A 22,701-nucleotide genomic window follows, 5' to 3' on the forward strand; every position below is an offset into this window, starting at 1 on the left:
CTGGCTGAGTCATCAGCACCGACCGACAGATCAAGAATGGCACTGACCCTCCCAACCAAGGCTACATGCAAGGTGATCATGGCACCAACCATATCTGCAACAACAGCACCACTGGCACCAAAACAGGCTGCTCCGCAACAGTTTATACAACACAAACATTGCGGTCTCTTCGGTGCCACAATCACCCCTGCTTGCCACTGATGGATCTCTGGGCCGAATATCAGAGCAGATACCCACTTCACCTGCTCCCCAGCCCATCTCCAGTGATGAAGAAGAGGATTAGCATGGAAGCCGCTTCTCCTCCCAACATTCCTCTCCCACAGAAAGTAGACCCCATTGGAGGTGTGAAAACCAAGTCTTGCCAGACTCGCGAGATACAGCAATGGTATGGACAACCTTGGATCTGTCCACCGATGCCCTTTCCTATGCAGTGTCCCCCCCCCCCCCCCCGGACTCCTTGTTAGCGTATAGGGCTCACTACACTAGACCCTCGACTCCAACCAGGTGCAAAATTCGATCTCCACCATCCCCAAGTGGAGAGTCACTGGAGGCACCTGAGGGCTTGGCAGAAGAGGGCGAAGAAGAGACAGCTAAAGATGCCATTTCACCAACCCACGATGCCATTTCACCAACCCACAATTCATTTTCCTCCCCCAAGGATGCAGTAATGCTACTGCCCCCAAGCACGGTAGATGACCTGAATCAATTTCAGGAACTCTTTAAAAGAATAGCTGCCAGCCAAGTCATCTTACGAGAAAAGGTACAAGAAAATCATCACAAGTTGCTGCAAATCCTACACAAATCCACATCATCCAAACTACTCATAGATGATGCCATAATGGAACCATCTGAGTTTGGCAGACTCCTGTGACAATACCGCGTACCAGTAAAAGAGCAGACAGAAAGTACTTCGGCCCAGCTAAAGGGATGGACTTCCTTTTTTCTCATCCACAACTGAATTCCCTGGTTGTGCAAGCCACCAACCACTGTGGCAAACAACCCCAATACTGATCCACTCCCCAGGACAAAGAATATAAATCTTTAGACCTTTTAGGCCGAAAGGTGTACTCCTCGACTACACTACAATTCCAAGTTGCCAATTACTCAATCCTCCTAGCCAAATACAACTTTGACAATTACAGTACGCTGCAAGAATTTTTTGAGGCTTTACTGGAAGAAAAACACCCTCAGTTCAATGCCATTATAACAGAGGGACAATTAATTGCCAAATAGCCCTAAAGGCCTCTATGGACATAGCAGACACTGCTGAGAGAATGATAGCCGTGGCCATAGTAATGCGCAGGGCCTCGTGGTTGCAGTCATCTGGTATCCCGAAAGAGCTCCAACTCAAGGTGGAGGATCTACCCTTCAATTGGGAGAAACTTTCACAAAAACAGATTACATTCTTCACTCCATGAAGGAGTCACGGGCCACCCTGCACACTTTAGGCATATACACACCACCTACCAGAAGGCGTTGATACCAACCATACCAAAATGTCAGAGAAACCTCTTTCCACCACCCACAACAATAGGAATTTGACCAGAACAGAAACAAACAATGTTCACAAAGACGCAGGCCCTCCCCTCCCCCAATTAGTCTTCATCTTCACAACTGACCACCACCAAGCCACAGTTTTGAAGCTTTGGTCAAGGACTCGAACGACCTCCCCCACAACACAGCACTCTCAACTACTTCTACCAAACCTTTTGGCCACCACCTGCGCCCATTCTATCATACCTGAGCAGCAATAACAATGGTCCAATGGATCCTGGAGATCATAAGATCAGGTTACGCTATTCCCTTTCTCTCCCCCCCCTCCTACCCTACCCTCTTCCCCGTCCCTCTTCAGGGACCCTTCTCTTGAGCACCTTCTACAACAAGAAGTGAACCATCTTCTACAATTGGGTGCTGTGGAGCAAGTTCCCACTCAATACAGGGGGGAGGGTTTTAACTCCCATTATATTCTCACCAAAAAGAAAAATGGCAGATGAAGACGCATCTTAGACCTTTGGAAGCTCACAGATTTAAAATGGTCACAATGGCCACAATTATACCAGCACTAGCCAGGGGGTACTGGTTTTCAGCCCTTGATCTCCAAGATGCTTATTTTCACATTACTATACACCTGGCTCACAGATGATTTCTAAGATTCATGGTGGGGCCAATCATTACCAGTACAGAGTACTACCCTTTGGCCTTTCCACTGCCTCGTGAGTTTTTTCCAAAACCCTCGCAGTAGTGGCTGCCCACTGATGGGGAAAAAAAGGGGTAATGATTTTCCCATACCGAGACAACTGTCTACTGAAAGGTACAACTCAGGAAGAAGCGACAAACGAGGTGCAGACCACAATTGCTTTGTTCCAGACTGTGGGATTGCAAATAAATGTACAGAAATCTACACTGACCTCAGTGCAACAACTGGAGTTCATTGGGGCCTACCTTGATTCCACACAGACCAGAGCATTGCTGCCTGACCGCAGATTCATAACACTAAACAACCTCATCTTGACAGTTATCAGCAGCCCTTAAATATCTGCCAAAACCTGTCTACAACTATTAGGCCACATGGCAGCCACGACATTCGTTGTTAGACACATGAGACTGCATATGCCTTGCCCACAGGGCTGGCTGAGCATAGTATACACCCCATCAAACACAGTCTAAACAAAAGAGAAACGGTATCTCCAAAGGTCATTGCATCCGAGCAATGGTGGACAAAACCAGAAAATGTTTGCACAGGGATTCCTTTTCAATAGGATCCACAATCACTCATAATCACAACTGATGAGTCACTGATAGGCTGGGGTGCTCACTTAGACCAGCACACCGTACAAGGCAGGTGGTTAGTGAAGGAAACCCAACTTCACATCAATCTCCTAGAGCTCCGAGCGGTATACAATGTGTGCAGACTCTTCCTTCCGATCATACAGAACGAATCAATCTGCATACTGACCGACAACCTCAGCATTTTACCTCCCAGGGTGCCAGAACAGTGGCAGACACACTAAGCAGATGTTTCTCCCAGGAACACGAATGGGAAATACACAACAGTGTCCTCCACTCGATATTCCAAGAATGGGGATTTTCATCTGTAGACCTGTTTGCATCATCAACGAACCACAAGTGCCCACTTTTCTGGTCCAGGGTAAGTCCTTAGGGGATGCTTTTCTCATTTTGTGGGACACAGCACTCATGTATGCATTCCCACAGATACCTCTAATCATGCGAGTCATTCACAAAATACAGACTCATAGACTTAAGGTCAGAAGGGACCCTTATGGCCATCTAGTCTGACCTCTTGCACAACGCAGGCCACAGAATCTCACCCACTCCTGTAACAAACCCCTAACCTATGTCTGAGTTATTGAAGTTCTCAAATCGTGGTTTAAAGACCTCAAGGTGCAGAGAATCCTCCAGCAAGTGACCCGTGCCCCACGCTGCAGAGGAAGGCAAAAAACCTCCAGGGCCTCTGCCAATCTGCCCTGGAGGAAAATTCCTTCCCGACCCCAAATATGGCAATCAGTTAAACCCTGAGCATGTGGGCAAGACTCACCAGCCAGCACCCAGGAAAGAATTCTCTGTAGCAACTCAGATCCCACCCCAGCTAACATCCCATCACAGGCCATTGGGCCTATTTACCTGCTAATAATCAAAGATCAATTAATTGCCAAAATTAGGCTATCCCATCATACCATCCCCTCCATAAACTTATCAAGCTTAGTCTTGAAGACAGATATGTCTTTGCCCCCACTACTCCACTTGGAAGGCTGTTCCAGAACTTCACTCCTGTAATGGTTAGAAACCTTCATCTAATTTCATGTCTAAACTTCCTAGTGTCCAGTTTATATCCATTTGTTCTTGTGTCCACATTGGTACTAACCTTAAATAATTCCTCTCCCTCCCTGATATTTATTCCTCTGATATATTTATAGAGAGCAATCATATCTCCCCCAGCCTTCTTTTGGTTAGGCTGAACAAGCCAAGCTCTTTCAGTCTCCTTTCATAAGACAGGTTTTCCATTCCTCGGATCATCCTAGGAGCCCTTCTCTATACCTGTTCTGGTTTGAATTCATCCTTCTTAAACATGGGAGACCAGAACTGCACACAGTATTCCAGATGAGGTCTCACCAGTGCCTTGTATAACAGTACTAACACCTCCTTAACTTTACTGGAAATACCTCGCCTAATGCATCCTAAAACCGTATTAGCTTTTTTAACGGCCATATCACATTGGCAGCTCATAGTCATCCTGTGATCAACCAATACTCCAAGGTCCTTCTCCTCCTCTGTTACTTCCAACTGATGTGTCCCCAATTTATAACCAAAATTCTTGTTATTAATCCCCAAATGCATGACCTTGCACTTTTCACTATTAAATTTCATCCTATTACTATTACTCCAGTTTACAAGGTCATCCAGATCTTCCTGTATGATATCCCGGTCCTTCTCTGTGTTAGCAATACCTCCCAGCTTTGTGTCATCCGCAGACTTTATTAGCACATTCCCACTTTTTGTGCCAAGGTCAGTAATAAAAAGATTAAATAAGATTGGTCCCAAAACCGATCCCTGAGGAACTCCACTAGTAACCTCCTTCCAGTCTGACAGTTCACCTTTCAGTATGACCCGTTGTAGTCTCCCCTTTAACCAGTTCCTTATCCACCTTTCAATTTTCATATTGATTCCCATCTTTTCCAATTTAACTAATAATTCCCCATGTGGAACCGTATCAAATGCCTTACTGAAATCGAGGTAAATTAGATCCACCGCATTTCCTTTGTCTAAAAAATCTGTTACCTTCTCAAAGAAGGAGATCAGGTTAGTTTGGCACGATCTACCTTTTGTAAAACCATGTTGTATTTTGTCCCAATTACAATTGACCGCAATGTCCTTAACTACTTTCACCTTCAAAAAATTTTCCAAGACCTTGCATACTACAGATGTTAAACTAACAGGCCTATAGTTACTCGGATCACTTTTTTTTCCGTTCTTAAAAATAGGAACTATGTTAGCAATTCTCCAGTCGTACAGTACAACCCCTGAGTTTACTGATTCATTAAAAATTCTTGCTAATGGGCTTGCAATTTCATGTGCCAGTTCCTTTAATATTCTTGGATGAAGATTATCTGGGCCCTCCGATTTCGTCCCATTAAGCTGTTCGAGTTTGGTTTCTACCTCGGATGTGGTAATATCTATCTCCATATCCTCATTCCCATTTGTCATCCTACCATTATCCCTAAGCTCCTCATTAGCCTCATTAAAGACTGAGGCAAAGTATTTGTTTAGATATTGGGCCATGCCTAGATTATCCTGAACCTCCACTCCATCCTCAGTGTTTAGCGGTCCCACTTCTTTCTTTATTTTCTTCTTATTTATATGGCTATAGAACTTTTTACTATTGGTTTTAATTCCCTTTTCAAGGTCCAACTCTACATGGCTTTTGGCCTTTCTCAGTTTATCTCTACATGTTCTGACCTCAATAAGGTAGCTTTCCTTGCTAATCCCTCCCATCTTCCACTCCTTGTAGGCTTTCTGCTTTTTCTTAATCACCTCTCTGAGATGCTTGCTCATCCAGCTTGGTCTACAACTCCTGCCTATAAATTTTTCCCCCTTTCTTGGGATGCAGGCTTCTGATAGTTTCTGCAACTTTGACTTGAAGTAATTCCAGGCCTTCTCCGCCTTTAGATCCACAAGTTCTTCAGTCCAATCCACTTCCCTAACTAATTTCCTTAATTCTTTAAAGTTAGCCCTTTTGAAATAAAAAACCCTAGTCCCAGATCTATTTTTGTTTATCCTTCCATCTAGTTTGAACTGAATTAGCTCATGATCACTCGAACCAAGGTTGTCCCCTACAACCATGTCTTCTATGAGGTCCTCACTAGTCACCAAAACCAAATCTAAAATGGCATCCCCTCTTGTTGGTTCTTCAACTACTTGGTGAAGGAATCCATCAGCTATTGCATCCAGAAAAATCTGAGCCCTATTATTATTACTAACATTTGTTCTCCAGTCTATATCTGGGAAGTTAAAGTCTCCCATGATCACACAATTCCCATTAGTGTTTACTTCATGAAAAACTTTAAAGAGGTCTCTATCCATGTCCAAATTAGATCCCGGCGATCTGTAGCACACCCCAAGCACTATCTCCGGGAAGGCTCTTTCCCAATGTGATTTTTGCCCAGACAGACTGTCTTATCCATTCCATCACTTCTTGTTTCTTTACAGTTTACCTCATCATTGATATACAATGCTACTCCACCACCTTTGCCTTTTTCTGTCTTTCCTAAACAGCATATAGCCTTCAATACCTGTACTCCAGTTATGACTACTATTCCACCATGTTTCTGTTATTCCTATAATATCCGGTTTCACTTCCTGCACCAGTAGCTCTAGTTTCTCCATTTTGTTTCCTAGACTTCTTGCATTAGTTTACAAACATCTTAATTTTTGCCGTTTGGCTTCACTGACATTTACCCAATTAGGCACAGACATTCTACCACCAGTATCACCTATTAGATTGGTATCCACACTACCCTTCTTCCTTATGTCCATTCTCCTACACACGACTGTATCTTTTCTTGCTTTGTTTTCTTCCCTCTCAATGTTAAATTCCGGCGTGGAGATTACCTGGACATCTCCCAACCATCTCCCCCAAATTCCTAGTTTAAAGCTCTCTTAATCAGTTGTGCCAGCCTCCATCCTAGAAGTCTATTTCCCTCCTTACTCAGGTGAAGTCCATCCCGAGAAAACAGTCCTCTGTCCATGAATGCTTCCCAGTGGCCATACATCCCAAAGCCCTCCTTATAGCACCACTGTCTTAGCCATCTGTTGACTGCCATACTCTGACAGGGCCCGGATCATACTGATTGTCCCTACATGGCCCAGACAGACTTGGCTCCCTTACCTGCTTCAATTGGCAGTGTGCACCCACGAGCGTTTCACTTGTGGGCGGATCTCCTCTCGCAGAACAAAGGGTGGACTCTCCACCCAAATCCAGAGAAACTTCATCTCAAAGCATGGTTCCTACATGGTTCTAACACAATGAAGTAGCTTGCTCAGAATGAATGAAACATATTATTAAATAGCAGGAGATCCACCACTCACAATATTTACCTCCAGAAATGGAAGAGATTCTCACTATAGTGGTAACAAAAACAGTTAACTGCAGTCACAGTGCCTCTCCCAGTCATACTGGACTACATATTGGAACTCAAGAATCAGAATTATCCATAAGCTTTATCAAAGTACACCTAGCGGCTATCACAGCCTTTCACCATAAGTTGTATGGAACGTCAGTCTTTACGCACCCAATCGCTAAACGCTTCCTCATTGGGATACAGAACATTTACCCAACACCCCCTTGGGACTTGAATCTTGTACTTAAATGTCTCACCAGAGCAACTTTTGAACCTTTAGCAACCTGCTCACCCTTTCATATGTCCATGAAAGTCGCATCCTTGGTTGCAATCCCCTCAGCCAAACAAGTCAGCGAGACTGGGGCACTGATGGCCAAGCCCCCGTACACTGAGTTCATTAAAGACAGTCACTTGGTGACCATACCCAAAAAGTTTACCTAAAGTATCTACATCCTTCCATGTAAACCAACCCATACACCTTCCCACATTCTATCCAAAACCACACAGGAACTCGCAAAAGGCCATGCTATATACACTCGACGTCAGATGAGCCATAGCGTTTTACTTAGACAGACCCAAACCCTTCCAGAAATCCCCAAGACTGTTTATTTCTACAGCAGAACACTCTAAGGGATGTGCAATATCAACCCAGAGACTACCTACATGGATTTCCACATGCATTCAACTTTGCTACGACTGTATAACAAGGAACTCCCAAAAGGGATCCCATCCCATTCTATGCATGCCATTGCTATGTCTATAGCTTTCCTAAACAATGTCCCTCTAATAGACATAGGCAGGGCTGCCACGTGGGACTCTGAACTCACTTTTGCAAAACACTACGCCATCACTCAATGTTCTATGTCAGACGCAATATTAGGCCTTACTCTGTGCTCTCTGCAACAACACACGTGACTCTGAAGCCCCTACCGTCCACAGTAGGGCACTGCTCTACAGTCACCTGAAGTGGAGCACCCACAGGGACACTACTTTGAAGAAGAAGAGGAAATTACTCACGTTGTGAAGTAATGAGGGTTCTATGAGATGTAGGTCCCTGTGGGTGCTCCATTACCCACCCTCCTCCCCTCTACTTCGGAGTTCATTAATTGAGCTCTGCAGTAACAAAGGAACGGAACTGGTCGGGTCATGCACACACTAGATGAGGCGCCAACGGCACTGAGAGACTACTACTGCACATGTGTGCCCAAACCAAGCACTGCTACTGAAAATCTCCGATCTACGGTGTAGGGACGCACTGACACCTGAAGTGGAGCACCCACAGGTGCTCAAAGAACCCTCGTTACTGCACAAAGTGAGTAACTTCCTCTTCTCGATGGGTACTTCTGAGGCGGAGACAGCAAGCAGTTGGCCAGGCTCCCAAAGGGTCAGTTTACAAAACTACCTTGAAGCAGATGAACTCACCACCTTCTGCAGCCAGAAGCAATGACATGCCTGCTGGAATGGTATATCAGGTTACATGCTGTAGCAGGCACTAACGAGTACAATGCGCAAATCAGCAGTGATAGAGGCTAAGAAGGTACAATTCGTTATCTGTTGCTGTTTATTATTTAACATTTATATTATGGGATCACACAGAGGTCCCAGTCAGGATCAGGACGCTGTGTTGGGCACCTGTGGGGAAACACATATATAAACAAATGCCTTCCAAGGGAAACAAAACTGGGGAAACAATTAAGAGTTTGAACTGGGATTAAATGCAATTGAATTGGAATTTGGGCACCTAATTCTCTTAGGCTGCTTTGAAAAATCCCAGCCTAAGGCAACAAAGAACATAAAGCAAAGTCTTAAAGCAAGATATTTTTCCTCCTGCACTTCCCTAATCTGGCTTTTAGCATCTGCAGGCCCATTCCAATAATCCCTTACTCAATGTTCCCAACTACTTACCTTTAATTTATACCTTGGGGCTAGATTGTGACTGAACCCAGCATGTGTGTGCAAAGGGATGGAGGGCAGAAAGAGCCTCCTTCCCCCTTGCACTCTTGGTGATTGGATGAGGCCCAATCAAGGTCTGTGTGCTCCCCTTGAGGGGAAAGTCTGCTCTTGACTAATGGTGTTATACAGCAAGGCAAAAGGTGCAGCCATGGTCCAGCTTCCCCTGCTCCCTGCACCAGCCAGCACTGCTGCCCAGCATGCTGCAAGTCTCTAGGAGCACAACTGAGCCCTAAGATTTCCATTGCCAGGTTTATGTTTCTTACTTGTTTCTGTTTTGAACCCCAGTGCTCTTCTATGAGCAAACACCTCCCCTGGCAAATATGTCTGAGATCTTCTAATAGCCTTTGCAATTAGTAATGGAGCTAAGAACCTATTCAAAAGCAATAGGAGCCGCATATGGGTATACAGTGCAGCCATGGAGATGAAAATGGTAGCAAAGCCTAACAAATTTATCTGAAACTAGCTGGCAGTGTGGGCACTTCAGAAGTGCAGAACTTAAATATAACTGGTAGCCAGTAAGATGTGGGTTATGTTTCAGTGTACAGACTAATTGTTTCCTTAATGGAGTAATGCTTCTGGAGGCCACAATTTGGAAGTGCAATGGCTTGGAAAATGGAAGTCAATAAAACAATGCAAGGATAACTGGCATTACTAAAGGGGCAGAGAATTCAGGTGCAGACAGTTTAATCACCAAACTGATTCCTCATTTGTTAGGTATGGAAATGCTGGTTTGGAAGTTGACAGAGCACATCAGGAGTTACGGTTTAAGTCCTGAGAGTGCAGGCTACCAAGCGTTGTCATGGCAATGTGTGCCCTTAAGGGCAGAGAACACCTTCATTGCAGCAACTAAAACAGAATGCATCCTTTTATTCTTTTTTTTTTTTCTTTCAAAAAGATGTGGCCAGAATTAATTAAACAATGAGATGTTTGTGCTGCAAGGCAGGTAAGAACAAGGCCCCATGTGTGATACATTTAAGCATCTGTGCACATAGTTGCATAATTTGCCTTCTTGCCAAGTTACAACATAAATCTTTTTGCCACTTCAGTATTAAAAACTTACTATTTGCCCATTGGTTGATCATTTGTCAGCACTGTTGTTTGTCTTCCCATCATGGTGCTGAAGCACTACCTTGGTGAAAGGTGGTGGAGTAAAGAGGGCTTGGAGGAGAAGGCTACAGCTGACATCTGAGGCTCCTGGAGCCTGCAAGATTTCAGCTCGATGTCTAGCAAGTGAATGTGCCTAGCAAATGCCTTGCCTTGCTACATAGCTCCTGATTTGCACATCGCAGTTCACCTCTGCTTTGGTGAGGCTTAGGAGCCCTGGATGGGAGATGCCACCTCCTGAAAATCTCACCCCCACTCTCCCACCATGTCACTGCTTCCTCCTTTGCCTACCCCTACTCCTCCCAGCCTAGGAACCACTCAGACTCTAGAACCATTCTCATATCCGTTAACATCACCGTAAAATGCCATATGATTGAGCAGCCCTGCCACATACATTGGGGGAATCTTGTTGTAAAAAGAAGTCTAATATGCTACTTAGTACATAGAGCCTTGAGTAAGAGGTATAGCATTTAATGCAAAGAACATGTGGAATAATCTAGTGTTCAGAATATACTCTTGTTCAGGCTCCCCTGTTGAAGAATTCATGATCTGGCACCCCAGGCTAAGGACCCTCCCTTTTTTTGAGCCACAGTGCCGTGTCATGGGTTTTTCATTTTATTTAAGCTTCTGCACTTGAAAAAAAGATATCATTTTTTGCCATTGATATTTTTAAAATGTTTTTACCATCCCATTGAACATGCACATAGCAGACTGTCCTTTGGACCTGCGCAGTAAAATTGAGAGAAGAAAAAATATATCCAGGTCAAGGGTGGTGGTGATTTTCGATATTATTAAAAAAGTGTAGAGACTTTTGAGTCTGCACAGTGCTGAGCTTCAAAAGACTAACAGCCAAGAGGGAGACTGATGTACCAAGGAGAAAAGGGATAATTCTGGACAAAGGGAGTCAGGCAAGGTTACCTGACCAGAATAAGACAAAGCCGAAGGACACTGAAAGAGAAAATAATAGGACCATCAAATATGGAGCTAAGAGGTCAATAATATATAAAGATTCAAGGATAAACAGTCACTAATAAGGTAGGTGGTGAGCTGCAATGTTTAGTGTGGCATTGATTTAACATGCTGAGAACACCCCTGTTGGTATTATATGATATCTAATAGCACAGTCTAAAGTGTGATCATGATTTCTGCTTCAACATTCTCAGCCAAATAAGTGGTGAAAACAATACACATGGGAAAAAAATTGATTAAATGTGTAATATAAACTTGTGATCTGTACCAAAATGCTATATAGAATAACAAAAATATAGAAGGAAGAATTTCTGGAAAAATGCACCACAAAACCAACAATATACCTGAGATACACTGATGATATTTTCATCCTTTGGACAGAAGACCTAAACTATCTCATAAATTTCTACCACAACTTCAACCACCACCACCCTTTCACCAGATTCTCTCTAGAACACTCACACCAGCATCGACTTCCTGGACAACATGTTCGTATTAAACAAGGAACCCTACAGACAACTATATACAAGAAACCCATGGATCACCACACTTGCTTCCAGAGATCCAGCAACCAATCCATAAACCTGTTATTTACAGCCAGGCATTGAGATACTACAGAATTTGCACCAAAGAGAAAGTCCAGGACACACACTTAAAACTGCCTTCACTAAGCAAAGACATTCCACCAGAGAAGTAGATCACTTCCTGGAAGGGCCACCTGCAGAAATCTTGAATTAATATGCAAATTAGATACAATTAACTTAGGTTTAAACAGAGACTGGGAATGGTTGGGTCATTACACTAATTGAATCTATTTCCCCATGTTAAGTATCCTCACACCTTCTATGGGTCATCTCAATTATCACTTCAAAGGTTTTTTTTCTCCTGCTGATGATAGCTCATCTCAATTGATAGGCCTCTTACAGTTGGTATGGCTACTTCCACCTTTTCATGTTCTCTGTATGTATAAATATCTCCTTTCTGTGTGTTCCATTCTATGCATCTGGTGAAGTGGGCTGTAGCCCACGAAAGCTTATGCTCAAATAAATTGGTTAGTCTCTAAGGTGCCACAAGTACTCCTGTTGTTTTAACTATGTGGGTGAAATCCAACTATCGTGCTCTTGAATGAACTCACACTGAAAAATAATAAAAGACAAAAACACTATATCACTTGCAGTTGAACAGTTTTCACAAAGTGATCACTCTATATCTGATTTTTCAGTACTCATCATCAATGGAAACTTGCACACTGCCTTCAAAAGGCAAGCTTGGGAACTTTAAATTAGTGGTGGTGCTAGACACTAAAAACCACAAACTTACCAGGGAGACTGGTTTCATGGCTCATTACAACAATCTGTAACACACACCTGCTAACCCTTATTGGTCCACTTCAAACGCTTTTGCATAACAATAACCCTTATTGCCAACTCCATAACAAGTGACTTCTTACAGTGTTATCCCTATGCTTAACTATCTGTCCCAACTTGTATTTAGCTTAGCTTGATTTCTTTCATTAGACCTGAAGAAGAGCTCTGTGTAGTTCAAAAACCCTTGTACTTTCCACCAACAGAAGTGGGTCCAATAAAAGATACTACCCCACCTACTTTGGCTCTCTCAGAAAACACTATTGTCAGTTCTGTAGCTGAAATAATTGCTTCTCTTGTTTTTAATACATTTTTAAACTGTTTCTCTCAAAGACTGGATGACTTTTGGAAGCAGTAGCTGTGATGGAATTGGTACTGCTTTGTAATAATTTATGAATACTGTACGTTGACCTGTTTTACTGTATATTGACCTGTTTATTGGGAAGTTTACTGTATGCATGATTAGTTTAATTGGCTGAAAGGAAAAATAAGTAGGACGAGAAAAGAATCCTCTCAGTAAATCCCTCAGTAAATCCTTGTCAGAGGCCTGCCACTTGAGGGAGAGCTCTCAGAGAGATCCAAAAGGAGACAGAGATGCAGCTAGCACTGTGATAATGGCTGTGAGCTCTGTTGTTGTTTCTTTGTAAGTATAAATATGAAGAGCTGCAGATTGCTTTTTTGGTATTTCTGAACACCGGAAACAGATGGACAAACAAAAACAGAGGAGAGCGATTAATGACTGCCAGCCAAAACAGGAAATAAACTCTCAAACATAATAGAAGGTGGCAATTATAGTGTAGACTAAAGGGGAAATGAAGATGTTAGATTGCTGCAAACTCCTCATACCATATTGCAAGATCTTGTATTAAAATCTAGGAGCAGCTGGGGTCTTGTCTTTAATAAAGTACAGAATTTCAGACTCTTAAACATTCGAACATTGACCAAAAGGTCCTGTTGTGTTAGCAATACAACCTCATACTATTATGTTGACTTGGACCACAGTTTTGGATCTCAGCCGTGTTAGCTTAGCATTCAATCCTCTGGAAGCAGCATAAGTTGAGTTCCATGCAGTATGCTGTGTGTGTGGTCTTTCAGAGGAAAACTTTAAAAAACCCAACAAAGGAAGCCATTTCAAAGTAAACATTTGCCAAAAGATACTTCACAGTTATTTCTTTTTTTAAGCATAATGAAAAACTTATTTCAGATAGTGCTGTGAGGCAATGGTGACTAAAAGTAACTTTTCAATGGCAACCCGCAGGCGCCGTCCCCGCAGCTGCTATTGGCCGCAGTTCCCAGCCAATGGGAGCTGCGGAGCTAGCACTCATGGTGGGATGGGGCCAGCGCACAGAGCTGCCTGCCATGCCTCCGCCTAGGAGCAGCCGGGACAGGTTGCCGCTTGCGGAGAGCCGCCCGTAGTGAGAGCCCCCTGGATCTGGCACCCTGCACCGTTTCCCGGGCCCCAACCCACTGCCCCAAGCCCCCTCTCATACCAAAACTCCTTCCCAGAGCCAGTGACCTGCACCCTCTCCCGCACCCCACCCTGCACTGTCTTCTGCACCCAAACTCCCTCCCTATTAGTTAACTGGAATTTTTCACTTACCGGCACCCCCCATTTCCCTAACATGCCGGATAAAACAGGTTTTACTGTATCTCCATTCTCACAGTTAGCACCCATCTCTGCAGTATCTGAGTACTTGCCAATAGATGAGAAAATCAAAATCATGATAGGCTGAGGATCTAATTGTCATAGATTTTAAGGCCAGAAGGGAATAATATGACCATTTAGGCCTTGGCTACACTTGCGAGTTACAGCACTGTAAAGGCTCCCCCAGCGCTGTAACTCACTCCCCGTCCACACTGGCAAGGCATTTGCAGTGCTGTATCTCTGTGGTTGCAGCGCTGCATGTACTCCACCTCTCCGAGAGGAATAGCAAGTATTGCGCTGCCGCGCCAGTGTGGCCACCCAATGCACTGTGAATGGCCTCCAGAATTATTCGGCAGTATCCCACAATGCCTGTTCTAGCCACTCTGGTCATTGGTTCAAACTCTACTGCCCTGGCCTCAGGTAACCAACCATATGACCGACCCTTTACATTCCCCGGGACTTTTAAAAATCCCCTTCATGTTTGCTCAGCCCGGCGTGGTGTGGAGTGCTATCAGCAAATCTTTCCAGGTGACCATGCCTCCACGCGCCAAGTGAGCCCCAGCATGGAGCAATGGCGAGTAGCTGGACCTCATCAGTGTTTGGGGGGAGGAAGCTGTACAGTCCCAGCTGCGCTCCAGCCGTAGGAATTACGATACCTTCGGGAAGGTATCAAAGGACATGATGGAAAGGGGCCATGACCGGGACGCCCTGCAGTGCAGGATTAAAGTGAAGGAGCTGCGGAGTGCCTGCCACAAAGCCCACGATGCAAACGGCCGCTCGGTTGCTTCCCCTGTGACCTGCCAATTCTACAAAGAGCTGGATGCGATACTTGGGGTTAACCCCACCTCCACTCCAAGCACCACCATGGACACTTCAGAGCCGGTGGGGAGGAGGAAGAGGAGGAGGAGGAGGAAAACGGGAGTGATGGTGGTGGGCCGGATGGAGACACCCCGGAATCCCTGGAGCCATGCAGCCAGGAGCTCTTCTCGAGCCAGGAGGAAGGTAGCCAGTCGCAGCGGCCGGTACTTGGTGGAGGACAAACAGAAGAGCAGGTTCCTGGTAAGCGGTTTTTTTTCGGGAAGGAATTTTTTCGGTGCGGGCTCTTTGGGAGAGGAGGGTTAGGCATGCATGCCTAGATGCGGAATAGTGCATTGATGTGGTTTATCACATCGCGGTAATCGGCCTCGGTAATCTCCTCGAATGTCTCATCCAGAACGTGTGCAATGCGCTTGTGCAGGTTTATCGGGAGAGCCACCGTGGTCCTTGTCCCAGCCAGGCTAACATGTCCGTGCCACTGTGCCGCGAGGGGCGGGGGGACCATTGCTGCACACAGGCAAGCTGCATATGGGCCAGGGCGGAAGCTGCATTGCAATAGAAGACCCTCCCTTGCTTCCCAGGTCACACTCAGCAGCGAGATATCATCCAGGACGAACTCCTGTGGAAAATGTTGGGACAGTGTTCAGTGTAGGTGCCCCCTGAAGCTGTTGGCTCTCCCCAAGCCACAGAAACCCAGAGGACAGTGCAGCCCTGAAACAATCAGTCCCCCTTACTCACCATTTTGAGGCTCCCATAGGATATGTGTGCTCTGTTTCGGATGGGAAAATTATGCTATTGTGTAGACCCTGTGTGTTTTCTACTCCTTAAGTGTGGGGGGAATCATTACTCTGTCTGGTATAAACAATGCTGCCTCTGTTAAATGTTGCATTTTGCCTATACAGCTGCATCAACCTTGAGACCTCAGCCATCCCTCTTATAGCCTGCTCAGAGACTGCAAAGACTCAGGAAGAGACCGCGAAAAAGCAAAGAAGACATGCTGCAAGAAGTGATGCAGCAATTTATTAAAGAGAATGAGAAAGCACAGGACTGGAGGGAGAGAGAAAGCAGGATCCACCAGGAAAACGCAGCGCACCGGCGGCAAAGCGCCGCGCACCAGCAGCAAAGCACTGATAGGCTCATAAGCATCCTGGAGCGCCAAGCAGATGCTATCCAGGAGCTGGTAGCCATGCAGAAAGAGGAGCAGTACCGCAAATGCAAACGCCACCCCCCCCCACAGCTCTGGTCCCAAAACTCTTTCCGCTGTGCCCCACTGTCACCTCCAACCCACTTTCCCCAACTTCCGTGTTCTTCACGCCACCCGCTGCCGCCAACACCAGTATCTTCACCTCCCAGCCCTGAAAACCATGACCCTTACCCTCTGCACTCAACCCCCATCACCATGCAGTATAGCTATCCTGAAGTGCAGCACTCACTGCACAGCACACCAGACAGGACATACGCGAATCTGTGATTGTACTGTTCCCCACTCCACCCCTTGTTTCTTTTCAATAAATATTTTTTTTTCTTTTCAATAAATGGATTCTTTGGCTTTGAAAATGTTCTTTATTATTGCATAAAGTAAAAGACTCCTTAGCCCAGGAAATAAACAGGCACTGCAAGTCTGCTTGTCTGCTTAGCAGACACTGATTCCTAAAGATTGGAACTACTGCACTTCACTCCCGTGCAGGGCACCAGATATCACTGCTGGTTTTCAGCCTCAAATTGCTCCCTCAAGGCATCCCTAATCCTTGCAGCCCTGCACTGGGCCCCTGTAATAGCCCTGCTCTCTGGCTGTGCAAATTCAGCCTCCAGGTGTTGAACCTCAGAAGTCCATGCCTGAGTGAAGCTTTCACCCCTCCCTTCACAAATATTATGGAGGGCACAGCACGCAGATATAACCGCGGGGATGCTGTTTTCAGCCAAGTCCAGCTTCCCATACAGAGATCACCAGCGGCCCTTTAAACCGCCAAAGGCACTCTTCACAGTCATTTGGCACCGGCTCAGTCTGTAGTTGAACCGTTCCTTGCTGCTGTCAAGGCTCCCTGTGTAGGGTTTCATGAGCCACGGCATTAACGGGTAAGCAGGATCTCCAAGGATCACAATGGGCATTTCAACTTCCCCTACCGTGATCTTCCACTCTGGGAAAAAAGTCCCGGCCTGCATCTTCCTGAACAGCCAAGTGTTCCAAAAGATGCATGCATCATGCACCTTTCTGGGCCAGCCTGTGTTAATGTCAATGAAACGCCCACGGTGATCCACAATCACCTGGAGAACCATAAAGAAATACCCCTTCCGATTAACGTACTCGGATCCTAGGTGGGGTGGTGCCAGAATAGGAATGTGCGTCCCATCTATCGCCCCTCCACAGTTAGGGAACCCCATTTGTGCAAAGGCATCCACTATTTCCTGCACGTTACCCAGAGTCACGGTTCTTCTGAGTAGGATGTGATTAATGGCCTTGCAAACTTGCATCAACATGATTCCAACGGTCAACTTTCCCACTCCAAACTGGTTTGCGACCGACCGGTAGCTGTCTGGAGTTGCCAGTTTCCAGATTGCAATAGCCACCCATTTCTTCACTGGCAGGGCAGCTCCCAATCTCGTGTCCTTGCGCCGCAAGGTGGGGGCAAGCTCCTCACACAGTCCCATGAAAGTGGCTTTTCTCATCCGAAAGTTCTGCAGCCACTGCTCGTCATCCCAGACTTCCATGACGATGTGATCCCACCACTCGGTGCTTGTTTCCTGAGCCCAAAAGTGGCATTCCACGGTGCTGAGCATATCCGTGAATGCCACAAGCAATTTCGTGTCGTACGCGTTACGCGGCTCGATAGCATCGTCGGACTCCTCACCCTCACTCTCACTGTCACTTTGGATCTTAAGGAATAGTTCGACAGCCAAACGTGACGTGCTGGCGAGACTCGTCAGCATACGCTTCAGCAGTTCAGACTCCATTTCCCGCAGACAGATTGTGCTGCACAGAAACCGTTGAATGATGGCGCCAAAAGTGGACGGAAACAAAGGGATTTCTGGGATGCGAAGCGATGCATCACGGGGCATTGGGACAGGACACAGAATTCCCCGCACCGACGCCCCCGTCCCACAACCCACGGTGCCAGAATGGGAAAAGGTGCTCTGTGGGATAGCTGCCCATAATGCACCGCTCCCAATAGCGCTGCAATTGCCGCAAATGTGGCCACGACAGTGCGCTGGGCAGTTGTCAGTGTGGACAGACTGCTTCGCTTTCCCTACTCAGCTGCACGAAGTCAGGTTTAACTCACAGCGCTGTACAACTGCAAGTGTAGCCAAGGCCTTAGTCTGACCTCCTGCAGGGAGGGGGAATAGCTCAGTGGTTTGAGCATTGACCTGCTTAACCCAGGGTTGTGAGTTCAATCCTTGAAGGGGCTATTTAGGGATCTGGGTCAAAAATCTGTCTGAGGATTGGTCCTGCTTTGAACAGGGGGTTGGACTAGATGACCTCCTGAGGTCCCTTCCAACTGTGATATTCTATGATAACACATGCAATAGAACTTCAGACAGTATCCTGCATCAATTCCATAACTCCTGATTGAGATAGAGCATATCTTTTGGAAAGACATTAAGTTTTGGTTTAAATATTTCAAGTAACAAAGAGTCACTTTTCTTCTCTATTTCCAGGCAGTCAGAACTATTTTTTTAAACTTCCTTCCTCTCTCTCTCCCTCTTTCCCTCATCACATTTTTCTTTGGAGTCTCTTTGAGGCAGAATGCCCTATACAGATATGCTAAATATTATTAGTATTTATTATTGATGAATAGATTTTAAGTCCTGAAGATATCTGTTTTATCATGTGTTATTAAATGTAAGATATATCCACTAGGAGACTTTATAATGTGCTTTCTGTATGGTAGTTTCTTTATCAACAGCTCCTCAGGACTGACTTAGTTCACTCTCCTGCTGATAAAAGTTAAAACATTTCTCAGATTATAATGGTAAGATGCACAAGAATATTAAAAAGAAAACATGGGTACACAAACAGAACACTTTGCCTGCCCTGAGAATACACCCTGCACTACATGATCTAGAAAAGAAAAGGAAACCAAAAAAATCAGATGGTTCAGAAACATATCCCCCAAAAACCTACCATTTATATGAGAGAAAGCCTAAGAACAATCACAATTAAAATTTATACAAGTGACACTTGCCTATCCAACACTTGCATAGGTGGAACTAGGGATGCGGGGGGTGCTGCTGCACCCCCAGCTTGAAGTGGTTTCCATTACATACAGGGTTTACAGTTTGGTTCAATGGCTCTCAGCACCCCCACTATACAAATTGTTCCAGTACCTCTGAACACTTGAGCCCAAGAAAGAACAACCTCAATCCTCAAAAGTATACACTAAACACATCAGTCCTGCTAGTAAAGAGACCCACCAGATGTAAACATGTTGTTTTTTCTAGGCCGGTTGCCTTAACAATGGTCTCGTGCTGGCAACACACTTCAAAAGGCTTCATCCATGTCTCAGCCATGTTTCTTGTAACTGTGTTGAAAGCCACTTTGTCCCATTTACACTATCTGTTATTTATCAGTTGGGGAGGACCCGTTAGAAGCAAACATACCCTATTTCTGATCATCCGACAGACCCACTAGCTTGGTTTTTTAGGAGTACTGCACACCCAGGATTTGCATACAAATGGGGCTGTGTATCCTCATCTCTTCAGAAAACCAGGCCATGAGTACTGAAGAATAGTCCCTATTTTAACCTCATACATTCATAAGCACTTGTACCAAGTGATAGCATTATCCAACTCCCATTGAAATCAAGGGGAGTCTTCCTGTAGATCTTTACTGGGCTGTATATGGATCATGCTTTAGCTTCACTTCAGGAATTCTTTCAGCAGTATGTGGCTATTTGTAGCCAAAAGTGATTATGGGTCAAGATGGCTTCACTTAAAACATCACCCTGCATTTGAAAAGAATTAGTCTGTCTTTGGCTGGTAGTTTATGTAAGTTACAGACTTTCTTCCCTCCTAGTGGGCTTACTTATCTTTAAAAATGTTTCTATTTTGTATCTTTTCTCTGGACTTGCTTATGTATTTTTCTTGAATTCCTGTAGTAAATCTTATTGGGATTATCTGAAATTCACAGGCCTTTGTGCAGTAGAGGAATAAGGGGATGAATCTAAATCATACCTAAATAACTGACAGTTCTAATCCTATAGAGATAACGAGGGTTCCCCAACAGAGCTACACAATTAGTACAGGCTACAAAATGCACCATTTTACTCACAGCCACAGAATACTTGGGTGCCTATTTGATGCGGAATTACTGTAGCACGTTATGATCATTAGCAATTAGTAGCAATTATCTTTGAAAAGTCATGGAAAACAGAAGAGATTCCAGAGGACTGGAAAAGGGCAAATATAGCGCCAATCTATAAAAAGGGAAATAAAGACAACCCAGGGAATTACAGACCAGGCAGCTTAACTTCACTTTACTTTAGTAAGGCTTTTGATACTGTCTCACATAACCTTCTCATAAACAAACTAAGGAAATACAACCTAGATGAAGCTACTATAAGGTGGGTGCATAACTAAATTAAATTAATGGAGATATCCTATCTCCTAGAACTGGAAGGGACCTTGAAAGGTCATCGAGTCCAGCCCCCTGCCTTCACTAGCAGGACCAAGTACTAATTTTGCCCCAGATCTCTAAGTGGCCCCCTCAAGGATTGAACTCACAACCCTGGGTTTAGTAGGCCAATGCTCAAACCACTGAGCTATCCCTCCCCCCCTACTTAGGAAGCCATTTCCAGAGAGTAGTTATCAGAGGTTCACAGTCAAGTGGATCAGTTCTGGGTCCAGTTCTGTTCAATATCTTCATTAATGATTTAGATAATTGCATATCAAGTACATTTAAAATGTTTGTGGATGATACCAAGCTGGGAGGGTTGCAAGTGCTTTGAAGGATAGGATTAAAATTCAAAATGATATGGACAAACTGGATAAATAGCTGAAGTAAATAGGATGAAATTCAGTAAGGACAAACGCAAAGTACTCAATTTAAGAAGGAACAATCAGTTGCACACATGCAAAATAGGAAATGACTGCCTAGGAAGGAGCACTGCAGAAAGGAATTTGGGGGTCATAGTGAATTACAAGCTAAATCTGAGTCAACAGTGTAATACTGTTGCAAAAAAAAGCAGACATCATTCTGGGATGTATTAGCAGGAGCATTGTAAGCAAGACACAAGAAGTAATTCTTCTGCTCTACTCCATTTTGATTAGGTCTCAACATGACCTCTGAGGGAAGATTGAAAAAATTGGGTTTGTTTAGTCTGGAGTTGAGAAGACTAAGAGTGGACATGTGATGCGGTATGATTGAAACATATATAATTAATATTGCCATTCTTAGACAATTGCAACAAATCTTGTACAAAGTATATCATGTAAGGTGTCAATGGAAAAGTTACAGAGGGTCCTGTGGCACCTTTGAGACTAACAGAAGTACTGGGAGCATAAGCTTTCGTGGGTAAGAACCTCACTTCTTCAGATGCAAGTAATGGAAATCTCCAGAGGCAGGTATATATCAGTGTGGAGATAACGAGGTTAGTTCAATCAGGGAGGGTGAGGTGCTCTGCTAGCAGTTGAGGTGTGAACACCAAGGGAGGAGAAACTGTTTCTGTAGTTGGATAGCCATTCACAGTCTTTGTTTAATCCTGATCTGATGGTGTCAAATTTGCAAATGAACTGGAGCTCAGCAGTTTCTCTTTGGAGTCTGGTCCTGAAGTTTTTTTGCTGTAAGATGGCAACCTTTACATCTGCTATTGTGTGGCCAGGGAGGTTGAAGTGTTCTCCTACAGGTTTTTGTATATTGCCATTCCTGATATCTGACTTGTGTCCATTTATCCTCTTGCGTAGTGAGAGGATAAATGGACACAAGTCAGATATCAGGAATGGCAATATACAAAAACCTGTAGGAGAACACTTCAACCTCCCTGGCCACACAACAGCAGATGTAAAGGTTGCCATCTTACAGCAAAAAAACTTCAGGACCAGACTCCAAAGAGAAACTGCTGAGCTCCAGTTCATTTGCAAATTTGACACCATCAGATCAGGATTAAACAAAGACTGTGAATGGCTATCCAACTACAGAAACAGTTTCTCCTCCCTTGGTGTTCACACCTCAACTGCTAGCAGAGCACCTCACCCTCCCTGATTGAACTAACCTCGTTATCTCCACACTGATATATACCTGCCTCTGGAGATTTCCATTACTTGCATCTGAAGAAGTGAGGTTCTTACCCACGAAAGCTTATGCTCCCAGTACTTCTGTTAGTCTCAAAGGTGCCACAGGACCCTCTTTTGCTTTTTACAGATTCAGACTAACACGGCTACCCCTCTGATAATGGAAAAGTTATGATTAGTCAAGTATGATTATCCTGTTTATATGCATGTATCATCACTGTATCTGAAGTTATGAATATTGACTATATAGCTCTATATTCAAATGTGTGTTTACATCCAGCCTAGCCAGTACATTGCAAATGGACCATTTGGGTTGATGGCCTATTAAAGAATACTTAACTCTCTGAATGGGCCATAGAATAAGCCTATCTTCACCCGGTGAGCCTTCCTGTGGATGCCTTTGCCAGAATATGGGTCATGGCTGCTCCTGTGAGTCACCAAAGCATGCAAGGACATGTGACTTGCTCATGTGACCCTGGACTCCATTTTG

The sequence above is a fragment of the Chrysemys picta genome, chromosome 1 (genome assembly GCF_011386835.1).
Source record: "Chrysemys picta bellii isolate R12L10 chromosome 1, ASM1138683v2, whole genome shotgun sequence".
NCBI lineage: Eukaryota > Metazoa > Chordata > Testudines > Emydidae > Chrysemys > Chrysemys picta.